Raw genomic sequence first — 12,857 nt, 5'->3', positions numbered from 1 at the left:
AAAAAAATACCTTATTTGTAGGTGTTTCTTATCTTTATTTACAGTTTATTCCTTTACCCATTCAACCATGGTCACATTTATTTACCACTCTAAATCCAGAGACAAAAACCTGCCTTCAGATTAGCTTAAAGAGATTAGTTCACCGGTGTTGAGCACAACAAAGATTACATGAGGACACTGCACTGGCATGAATGTAAGGCAGCTCCAAATACAAGGTAAATTTTATGTTTCAAGGGAGGAAACAGAAAGTGCTTACAGTCAGTGCTACTGTGCCAAGTGATCATTACCCCAGACCAAGTCAAATGTGCTTTTCAGAGCTTTATTGGCTTTCTGACAACTCAAGAAAATGGGTGCAGGTACAGCCACCCAGGCCACTGCTGAATGTCTAGTATATAAGGTTAGTGTCTTGCTTTAGACCTCAGTGGCTAGAGGAGTTTGTCATCTCCATGGACCCATCCTTGCATGTTATGTTAAGGTTTGGTTTGTTGGATCTCTGGAGTCAGTCATTAACAGTTTCTGCTATGTGACACACATTGCTGCTTCTTTCAGCTTAAAGCTATGGAAGAAAACATCCATTGACAAATGACTGGCAAAATTTGGCAAGTGAATACCTGGGTCTCCCTTGCATTCTCTTATAGAAATAATGAGACTTGCTTTAGAGTATCTCTGCCACAACTACATTTTAAACTGATTGGTCAATTTGAAATTGTGGCATTAATCAGTCAACAACTCTTTAAGCCACTGCAGAGTGTCAGTCGTTACATATTAGTTATAATTTATACTGACAAACTTTGAAAAGACATCATCCCTCTTCATAGATTCAAAGATGTAATTGCAGCTATTCTTTACCTCAGTATTGGTCCACTGGGAGCCCCTAAGCTAAGTACCATGGGCAAGGGGCAATGTTTGAAGATGAAACCTTCTAAAAATGTGCTGTCCGAGGCATACATACTGAAGAATTAAACTAAGCCCAAGTTTCAGTGTTATCATTATGTGAACTGTAACCCAGATATGTATTCCTGGGGAACAACCAGAAGGAATGAGAAGTCTGTGTGCGGTTACAAGGCTATGACCTCACTGGGATCACAAAAACATGGTGGGATAGCTCACATGGCTGGAGTGCTGTGATGGATGGATACAGGCTCTTTAGGAAGGACAGTCTGGGAAAGTGACAAGGAGGGCACATCACACTTTTTGTGAGAGAGCAGCAGGAATGCATAGGGCTCTGCCCCGGGATGGGTCAGTAGTCAGTGGAGAATTTAGAGGTCAAGATTAATGGGCAGAGCAATATGGCTGCTGTTGTAGTGAGTATGTGTTATGGACTTCCTGATCAAGAAGAAGAAGTAGGTGAGACCTTCTTCAAACAACTGGAAGAAGCCTCAAGTTCACAGGTCCTGGTCCTCATGGGGAACTTTAACCACACTTTAACTTGGAAGGACAACACAGCAGGGCACAAGCAGTCTAGATTTCTGGAGAGCATTGACAGCTTCCTGACACAGGTGATCAAGAAGACAACAATGAAAGGTCCTCTGCAGGACCTGGTACTTACAAATGGAATCACAGAATGGTTGAGGTTGGAAGGGACCTTTGGAGGTCATCTTGCCCAATCCCTCTGTTCAGGCAGAGCCACCTAAAGCCAGTTGCCCAAGACCATGTCCAGATGGCTTTTGAATGTCTCCAAGGATGGAGACTCCACAACCTCTCTGAGCAAACTGTACCAGTGCTCAGTTACCCTCCCAGTAACAGTGTTTTCTGATTTTCAGGTGACACCTCCTCTGTATCAGTTTGTGCCCATTGCCTCTTGTCCTGTCACTGGGCACCACTGAAAAGTGCCTGGCTCCATCTTTTTTGCACTCTCTCTTCAGATATTTATGTACATTGATAAGTTCCCCCCTGAACCTTCTCTTCTCAAGGCTAAACAGTACTAGCTCTCTCAGCCTTTCCTCATAGGAGACATGCTCTAGACTCTTATCATCTTTGTGGTCCTTCACTGGACTCTCTCCAGTATGTCCATGTCTCTCTTGCACTGAGGATCCCTGGACGCAGCATTCCAGATGATGGAAAGGACTTTTTGAGATCAACTAGTCAAACCTCCCTGTTTAAGCAGGATCAGCTACAGCAGGTTGCCCAGGACCGTATCCAGTCAGGTTTTTAATATCTCCAGGAATGGAGACTCCAAAACCTCTCTGGGAAAACTGTTCCAATGTTTGACCACCTTCACAGTAAAAAAGTATTTTTTGTGTTTCATGTTTTTTAGTTTGTGCCCATTGCCTCTTTTCCTGTCAGTGGGCACTACTGAGAAGAATCTGTCTCTCTCATCTTAAGTCCAACTCAGCTTGATTGTCTACCTAGACTTTGGTAAAGCTTTTGACATTGTCTTCTATAAGTTCCTCATAGACAAGCTGTTGATGTATGGGTTGGATGAGCAGACAGTGAGGTGGATTGAAAACTGGCTGAATGGCTGGACCCAGAGGGTGGTGATCTGTGGAACAAAGTCTAGTTGGAGATCAGGAATTAGCCATGTACCACAGGGGTCAATACTGGGTCCAGTTTTGGACATCTAGTCCAGATGTTAACTAACATCTAGTTAACAACCTGGATGATGGTGTAGAGTCCACCCTCAGAAAGTTTGCAGATGACACAAAACTGGGAGGAGTGGCTGATACACCAGAAGGTCGAGTTACCATCCAGAGGGACCTAGACAGGATGGATAAATGGGCTGACAGGCACCTCATAAAGTTCAACAAGGAGTAGTGCAAAGTCATGCACCTGGGGAAGAACAATCCAAGGCACTAGTATATGCTAGGGGATGACTAGTTGGAAAGCAGATTCGCAGAAAAGGACCTCTGGGTCCCAGTGGACACCAAGTTGAACATGAGCCAGTGTCGTGGTTTAATCTCAGTCAGCAATTAAGCACCACGCAGCCGCTCGCTCACTCCCCCCCACCCGGTGGGATGGGGGAGAGAATTGGAAGAGCACAAGTTAGAAAGACTCGTGGGTTGAGATAAAAACAGTTTAATAATTGAAATAAAATGATAATAATAATATGATAATAATAATAATAATACACAAAACAAGTGATGCACAGCACAATTGCTCACCACCCGCTGACCGATGCCCAGCCAGTCCCCGAGCAGCGGCCCCCCCGGCCAGCTTTTCCCAGTTTATGTACTGAGCATGACGTCACATGGTATGGAATGTCCCTTTGGCCAGTTTGGCTGTGCCCCCTCCCAGCTTCTTGTGCACCTCCAGCCTCCTCAGTCAGTAGAGCATGGGAAGCTGAAAAGTCCTTGGCTAGTGTAAGCATTACCTAGCAACAACTAAAACACCGGTGTGTTATCAACTTTGTTCTCATCCTAAATCCAAAACACTGTACCAGCTACTAGAAAGGAAATTAACTCTATCCCTGCCAAAACCAGGACAATATCCACCCCTTATTCTATACCATTTGCATCATGCTCAAGTCTCACATTTTCCAGTACATTTTCATTAATCACCACCCCCCTTTTATATATATATATACACACATACACAGATATCATTCCCTTCATCTGTGGGCCATCCCTCTAAAATGTTCGGTGAGTTCATTTAGTCCATGACTTCAGGCTCCATCTGTCATAATAATCTTCCAGGGCAGGAAAAAATGGAGATGGTATGTGGTGTTGGATTGTTTCAGGTTGAAGTCAGTTCTGGTACCATCATCACTGTGCTTTGCTTGGTTTCACTGAAGTTATTCTTCATTAATCTGGGTGATTCTTATTGTAATAACATTAGTATGGCATATAATATTATTAGTATTATTAGTATATCTGTGTATTATTAGTATAACTATTATAACTATTATAACTATAATTAGTACTTAACATCACATAATTCAGATCATTGGCTATTCTCACCCAAAATCAAATCCCCTTGAGGCACACATCGGACTTCCCCATCCTTCCGCATTATCCACCAAGTGCACCCAGGTCCTTGAGCAAAAGCAATCCCACAACAGAAGGGTCCTCCGAGAGACCAGGCAAGGTGGACAGCTGTTTAATCTCCTCCGTCTCCAAGGCAGCTATACCAAAAGCCCACCGGTACCCTTTTGGGTCCTTGAAATACCCTCTCCTGAGGTAGTCTATGCCAAGGATGCACGGAGCATCTGGGCCAGTCACAATGGGGTGCTTCTGCCACCCATTCCCAGTTAGACTCACTTCGGCTTCCAATACAGATAGCTGTTGGGATCCCCCCGTCACCCCAGAAATATAGATGGGTTCTGTTCCTATATATCTTGATGGCATTAGGGTACACTGTGCACCGGTGTCTACCAGAGCCTTATACTTCTGTGGGTCTGATGTGCCAGGCCACCGAATCCACACAGTCCAGTAAACCCGGTTGTCCCTTTCCTCCCCCTGGCTGGAGGCAGGGCCCCTCTAATCCTCATCACAGTACTCGTTTCTCATTTCTTGTACGTATGAGTCAGAAGTTTCTTTATTAAGATCAAGAGTAAGATCAGCCCTTCTACTCTCTCTGGGGAACTGCCCGCTGGAAACTGGAGCAGCAATTTTCCTGGAAGAACCTCTTTCTGTGATTGTTTTCCCTTGCAATTCGCGTACCCGTGCCCCTAGGGCTGCGGTAGGTTTCCCATCCCACTTCCTCATGTCCTCTCCGTGGTCACGCAGATAAAACCATAGGGTGCCCCGTGGTGTGTATCCTTTATATTCTCTCTCTTGAGCAAAAGAACGCTTACTTCTAATAGCCGAGATACTGGTCCGTATAGGTGAGGAGTAGGACCTATCCTCTCTGAGTTGCTGGATCTCCCGGGACAGTTTTTCGGACAGTTTCTCCACAGCCGAGACGATGGAGGAAGAAAGACTTTCCTCGTATTGCCGGAGTTGACTAGCCAATTCATCCACTGTTTGTTCCTCTCCATCTTTCCAGGTTATCACTGCCAATGAATTGGCGTATGACGATGGTGCGCTCCTTATAAACTTCCGCCACATGGGTCGTGTGCACTTGACTTCGTCTGGATCTTTGGATAGTTGTTCATTGTTCAGGTCATCATAAATCACCTCCAGCACAGCTAATTCTCTCAGAAACTGGATACCCTTCTCCATGGTGACCCACTTGCTTGGGCGACATATGACATCTTCCTTAAAGGGATACCTTTCCTTCACGCTTGACAAGAGTCGCCTCCAAAGGCTGAGGATACGTGTCCCTTTTCCAATTGCTTTGTCAATGCCCCCTTCCCTAGAAAGGGATCCCAGCTGCTTGGCTTCCCTACCCTCTAATTCCAGGCTACTGGCCCCATTATCCCAGCATCGGAGCAGCCAGGTGACAATATGCTCACCTGGACGGCGGCTGAAATCTTTTCGTATATCTCGCAGCTCACTCAGGGATAGAGATCGGGTGGTCACTGCCTCGTTTATGAGTTCTTCCTCTTCCTCCTCCCCGATCAGCGGCCGGCTTTCCTCCTCCCGTTCTCGTGATGGTCCTTCTCTAGGGTCATCTGTCTCGTATACTTCTTCCTCCGGTTCCCTTTTAGAAGAAGCTTCTTCCTCCCTTACTAAACGAGCTGACTTCCGCTTCCAAGATTTCTTCTTGTGTACAGGGGCGACTGATACTGGCACAGGCTCGTTCTTTGGTTCAGCCACAGGGCGTGTTGCTGGGGTTGGAGTGGCCGCAGTGCAAGTGCATGACACCGGAGTCTGAGTGGCCGCAGGGCCTGTTGCCGGGGTTGGAGTGGCCGCAGTGCATGTCGCTGGGGTTGGAGTGGCCGCAGTGCATGTCGCCGGGGTTGGAGTGGCCGCAGTGCAAGTGCATGTCACCGGAGTCTGAGTGGCCGCAGGGCCTGTTGCTGGGGTTGGAGTGGCCGCAGTGCAAGTGCATGTCGCCGGGGTTGGAGTGGCCGCAGGGCCTGTCGCCGGGGTCTGAGTGGCCGCAGAGCCTGTCGCCGGGGTTGGAGTGGCCACAGGGCCTGTCGCCGGGGTCTGAGTGGCCGCAGAGCCTGTCGCCGGGGTTGGAGTGGCCGTAGTGCGTGTTGCCCGGGTTTGAGTGGCTGCACGGCCTGTTGCCCGGGTCTGAGTGGCTGCAGTGCGTGTTGTTTTACTGTCAGAGCCAGAGACCTTCTCTTCCCTTTGAGGGTACTGAATGGTGTTGAACAGGGCTCGGTAGGCATGGGCCAGGCCCCAGCACGTTGCAATGAGTTGCATCTCTCTAGAGTTGCCAGGGTGACAGCATACTTTTTCCAAATATTCTACTAACTTTTCAGGATTCTGCACTTGCTCAGGGGTGAAGTTCCAAAACACTGGGGGTGCCCATTGGCCTAGGTACTTGCCCATCTTGTCCCACACACCCTGCCACTCATAATTATTCAGCCTTGGGGCAGATCTCTGGATGATATTCTTAAATTGCTTACCAACTTTAGACAAAACCGAAACAATATTCCCAAGAAGTATTAATAGAAGTATCTTAACTGCCCAAGGATGCTCAAAATACTGAAAAATTACTGTAATGAAGGAGGAAACATCATAGAAGAAGGTAGTGACACTGCCATTCTGTATTTCCTCCGTAAAAAAACTCTCAGAAAAGTTACTGCAATTGCTAGTTGTCTCCACGATATGGTATCCATGGTACAGTAACGGCTTCATTGCGAAGTTTACATACCACAGAAACGTCAAGGTCAATGTTCTAAAAACAAACCTCACAAGCGAGACATTACTATTCACTGCAGACCACAGCAAACTGCAAAACCCAACACCAATCTTTAACATGTACAGCAGGAAAAAGAGCGCGATGCAGATTATACAAATCAATATCGAGAACAGAGAAACCAACATTGTGACCCTCAACTATTAACAGATATAAGTTCCTTAATACACTCCGGTTAATCTGTTATTATCTCAAACCCTTCGTGCCCCACGTTGGGCGCCAAAAAGGACTGTCGTGGTTTAATCTCAGTCAGCAATTAAGCACCACGCAGCCGCTCGCTCACTCCCCCCCACCCGGTGGGATGGGGGAGAGAATTGGAAGAGCACAAGTTAGAAAGACTCGTGGGTTGAGATAAAAACAGTTTAATAATTGAAATAAAATGATAATAATAATATGATAATAATAATAATAATACACAAAACAAGTGATGCACAGCACAATTGCTCACCACCCGCTGACCGATGCCCAGCCAGTCCCCGAGCAGCGGCCCCCCCGGCCAGCTTTTCCCAGTTTATGTACTGAGCATGACGTCACATGGTATGGAATGTCCCTTTGGCCAGTTTGGCTGTGCCCCCTCCCAGCTTCTTGTGCACCTCCAGCCTCCTCAGTCAGTAGAGCATGGGAAGCTGAAAAGTCCTTGGCTAGTGTAAGCATTACCTAGCAACAACTAAAACACCGGTGTGTTACCAACTTTGTTCTCATCCTAAATCCAAAACACTGTACCAGCTACTAGAAAGGAAATTAACTCTATCCCTGCCGAAACCAGGACAGCCAGCAATGCACCCTTGCTGCAAAGAAGGCTAAAGGTATCCGAGGCTGCATTAGACAGAGTATTGTCAGCAGGTCAAGGGAGGTGATCCTTCCCCTCTACTCAGCACTGGTGAAGCATCATCTGGAGTGCATTGTCCAGTTCTGGGTTCCTCAGTACAAGAAAGATATGGAATTACTAATTTGAGTCCAGTGAAGGGCAATGAAGACGATGAAGGGACTAGAGCTTCTTTCATACAAGGAGACCTTCAGAGAGCTGGAACTGTTCTGCCTGGAGAAGAGAAGGCTCAGGGGGGTCTTGTCAATGTGTATAAATACCTCCTGAATTGGAATTAAGATGAGAGAGACAGACTCTTCTCAGTAGTGCCCACTGACAGGAAAAGAGGCAATAGGCACAAACTAAAAAACATGAAACACAAAAAATACTTTTTTACTGTGAAGGTGGTCAAACATTGGAACAGTTTTCCCAGAGAGGTTTTGGAGTCTCCATTCCTGGAGATATTAAAAACCTGACTGGATACAGTCCTGGGCAACCTGCTGTAGCTGATCCTGCTTAAACAGGGAGGTTTGACTAGTTGATCTCAAAAGGTGCCTTCCAACCTCAACGATTCTTTGATTCTGTGATTAGGTATAGAGAAAAGGAACAGGTTTCTAGCAATATTTTACATGGTTTCTCTGTAAACTGTGGTTCTTGACATGCTCGTGTGTGTTTCTCACTGTCATTTCTCATACTGTTTCCATTGAGAAATAAGTAGTTAGTTAGCTACTTGACAGTAGATTGCTCCCAAAAAAATTTGTATTAACAAGTGAAAGGAGAATGTTACCAACAGTCAACTGTGTTCTAGTTTGTTTAATTTCCATATTAAAAAAAAGTATGACAAATTTATATAAAACAACTTTTCTGTGTTTTTACTTCAGCTGATATAATATGTTTTTATCAAGGTTGTTGGGTGGCGTGGTTTGTTGGTCTGTTGTTTTTGCATTTTTAAGGACATCATTCATAAGGCCCAGCTAATTTCATGGTATATTTAGAATGAGGTTTTGAGCCTTGGTAAAAAAGGCAGTGCAAAACTTTTCTAAACCAACATGTTGATCATAATGAATAAGCAGCTGAAATTCAGCAGTAATAAGAATTTGGGGATCTGCAGTATAGAGTGATTTAAAATTATGAGAGCACTTCACATTATTATGAGCATTTCAATCTTCAAAACTAAAGTACTCTTCAAATTTTGAAGAGCTCTAGTAATGCTAACTATTCAATACTGCAAATCTATATAACCTTCAATCCTGTTTTTATTGATGGAATTCATCTGTAGGCTCAAGTTTTTCTTTTCTAGGGTTGGATAATGTTTTTGACTCAGATGGAAACTTGTATAGGGTAACTTTATTCAGGAAGTGAATCCGTTGAGTTGCCTCAAATCAAAGTTGCTCAGCCCTTACCACTTTGGTCCATGGTTTGTGTAAGTGTTAGAAGTTTAAAAAAAAATTATGAACAGAAAAGTTCCAACTTTCCATGTGTGCGTACTCCAACCACGAGAAAAAGACTGTAATGTTGACACACAGTGAAGATATTTAAAATGTGTATATTTTGCCTCCTAATCATTTATGAAGGCTTAGCCAATGGGCAGAAACTTTTTAGATTGAAGTGTGTCATATGATTAAATAATTATGTGTTTCTACCCTCAGGACAATGGAAATAAGCTTACTTTTATAAGTCCTATTTTCTTTGATGTGATCTCAAATTAAAAAGGAATCTAGATGTATTTAGCCACAATTTTTTTAAAAAATACAACAAATATAAAATACATTAAAACTTGAAAAAACTGTATTAAAAATGCTTTCAACCAGCAAACTAGCGTGTGTTTACATGATTGATGGATGAGGATTATCTAAAGTGCTCATGGGAAACTTCTGCCTAATTCAATGACTAATACAGTTTGGACTTTACTTTATAAATTACATGATAAATCCATGAAAAACCTATCCAGTGTGTTAAATTTCTGAAATTTTAATGGGACCTTTGGGTGCCGCTACAATAAGAATACATTATGCATTAAAGGGATAAAAGCCTACTGTGTGAGTGCTCTCAGTCTTCCTCCTGTCAATGCTATGGTCAAAAATGAACAATATTGTGCTCTTACCTGGTAAATGGAGCTGAGATTTAATTCTGTCATTAAAGTTGTCACAATGTAGTCCAAAGGAATTAACATGAACACAAGTGAATAGGTTTAAAACTAAAGATCAGTATAAGTAAGTGTGAAGGAGTCTTATCTTCATTTCTGTAGTCTTGGTGAGCAGGTTAATTTTACCTCCAACACTGCATACTGCAGCAAATGTAACTTCAAACTGGGAAGAAACTCATTCATTTTACCATGTTGTTTCCCTCAGTGCTAACAATTACCTGTCTGTTTCAACATAAATACTCATAAATATTCAGTCCCTCTCTTAATTTTTAAGGATATGAAGTCCAACTCACTAGGAAGTGAAGTTATTTCACTTGTAAATTCTCCATTTTTTCTGAAGCCCAATTCCAAAATTCTGGAAACCTTGCTCTGGAAAAACTTGGGTTTCCTTCCACTCAGTTTAATTCAGCTGTTGCGAATAAACGGTCAACTGGTGATACTGCATTTACTGTTGTTACTTCAGTAGCTTTCCTCTTGTGCCTTCATGACAACTTTTAGCTTTGAGATTATATTGTATCTGTTTTTCTCTTCAGATGATGTTTAAATTTGATTGATGGCTTTTCAATATTACAACTTGAGAACTGACCATAAATCTTTTCCATAGCCAGTTTAACCAATTTGTATGGTATATATGAAAAAACCCAAACAATTTAGTTCTCATTGGCTTGATCAGAGGACAACTCCCACTAAAGAATTGTCCTTAACTGTTAATCCCAAAGACCAAATAACTTGAGAGAAGATGAGAGCCAGCAGTGACATTTCAGGTTTATCTGTAATACTCCAATAATAGGTCTCTGAAAGACCAAATAAACTGAAAATTAAGGGTAGTTCCCTCTCTACTACTGAAATAAGATCTAGCTGCCAAGAAATAAGGATGTCGTTTCACATAAAATATTTTCAGTGTAAATCTGAATGAAAATAAGACATTTTGATCCATTTAGTTAAAAAAAAAAGTGATGGTGAGACCCTGTAGTCTGTTGTTCTGCGTATGGGCTTTCTGGTTCCTTGTAAATATGTGTTGCAAATGCTCTGTTTTGGGAAAAGGTGCTCACAAATACTTTCAATCAACTGATGTTTATTTACCTAGTCTATTTGAAATCACTGATAAAATTGTCAACAAAAGTGGCAGTATGTTGGTGTGCATGCTCTCACCTTTCATTTCTCTCACTCTAAATATATATCTTAGAAAAATAGTATATAAGAAACCCAGCTATCAAATAGCTTTAAAATTGCATTTCATTACTATATAGCCTCATTGTAAGGAATGAAGTCCTGAAATCATAAGAAGTTTGCTTTCTACACTGAATAAAACCTGAATAAAGACTTAAGTATTTGAGACACCTCTCCCCCTTCCTTGCCATAGTAGTAGTCCAGGCTCCCAGACACAGTGGAAGGTTCCTCCTAAGCTGACAGGCTACAGTTGCACTGTAACCCACCTGAAGTTACACTCCCAAAGCCTGCTACTAGAAATGTGTGCTTTTATGTCTACCTATTCCATGCAAAGATGAGTTCAGGCTTCCTATAAACTTTAACCACCTTGCTGTAAGCTTTGCCTTAAATCTGGAATGTCTCTTTTCCTTCCTTGTTGTTTGATGTTACCACAAACATGGATGAAATGGGGAAAGGCAGCAGAGACCTGTCCACACCTCATGATCTCTCAGCGAGAATGCTCTCTAACATGAGGCACGCAAGCCCAATAGCTGCTCTTGCCCAAAAGTAATCTAGAGAGGCAGCAAATTTTGTCACTAGCCCAATGTGAGGGTACTACTGAGCATCAGTGTCTATTTGGGCTTTGAGTTTTTTCTCGTTCTTCTACCTGGGTACCTGTGTGAGTCCAAGGCAGAACCTGTTATCTCAATTGTTATAAAAATATGATTCATTCAGAGGAGATAATTTCTGTATCTAATACTGATTTGCAAAGGGATAGTGACAAGAGGCCCCTGTCCAGTTAGAGCAGGATCGGCACCAGTTCCTCATTCGATTAATTCTTTACAGACCTTACAATTTAGACAGAAGATAAAAGATGTGGATATAACAAATACGATGGGAAAACTTACAAAATAGTGGTGAGGCAATTGTGATCTACTTCTGTAGTACTCAGACTCTTTGATCTTTCTAAGGAAACACAATGCACCTTTATTTTCAATTTTGAAATTATTGTATAGGCAGTATAGTTGCTGTGTGTTGCCATATATATAGCATACTTTTTGTTGTTGCAGATGCTGGAACAATTCCTAAAGACTCTTTAGTTTCCATCATTTTAGGGGTCATCATGATCATTTTTTTTACAATATGGTGTTGGAAAGTACTACGCCAGTCATAAGTTTAACCAACTTTTTATCTTATTTATCTAAATATGCAAACATTTGTTTTCTTCTGTGTAGAATTTCTGCCCTTCATTTTTTTTCTCTGCATAGTCAACTAGTAGCAGACATAAAGTTCCCAACACCTGACCTTTGGAGGTATTTCTTCTTTTCAGAGTATGATGATTAGACTTTGTAAAGCTTTACGTTTGCTTATTGTAGAATGTAACAGAGAACATTCAACACATTTTCAATTATTGTTGAACGTACTGAATTAAACTGAAATGGCATTGAAAACATGCAGTGAAGTTTTTGAGTTCAAGGAAGGGAAACAGTTTATTTTTATATGTATTTTAAAATTAGATTCTGTCTACTTGTTGCTGTTTTTACACTTCTACCTGAGTAATGCTGACAGAATATAAATTTGGGATTTAATGGATTAGACCTCTCAGACCATGCTTTCCCAGTTACTTTCTGACTCATTTCAATCTTAAAGAATGAAGTTATTGAAGTTGTAGATAAGATCATGTCACTTGACACTATGGGGACACACAGATTCTTTTGGAGGTCCTCAGCAGAATGATGACAGCACTAAGTTGTAGTTACAATGAAAGCTTTATTTTTTTTAACAGAATGTTATGATTAGCATAGCATAGAATTTTATAATCAGGGTAGCACAGGATTTTTATAAGCAGAATCAGCGTAGCACGATTTTACAAGTAGTGTAGCACAAAATTTTATAGCACAGCTTACTTTATGGTTCCTAATCACCTGGACCTTCTGCAGACCGGGTCAAATCTTAATACTTGGCTTGCCATATCAAAATAACAATCATAATCTAGACTTGAAAACAGATAGAAGAATACGAGTCACTCAGTCCTTGGAGGAAACAGATGATGGTGGAGGCATC

The sequence above is a fragment of the Aptenodytes patagonicus genome, chromosome 3 (genome assembly GCF_965638725.1).
Source record: "Aptenodytes patagonicus chromosome 3, bAptPat1.pri.cur, whole genome shotgun sequence".
Taxonomy (NCBI): Eukaryota; Metazoa; Chordata; class Aves; order Sphenisciformes; family Spheniscidae; genus Aptenodytes; species Aptenodytes patagonicus.
Note: the sequence above shows the minus strand (reverse complement) of the source record.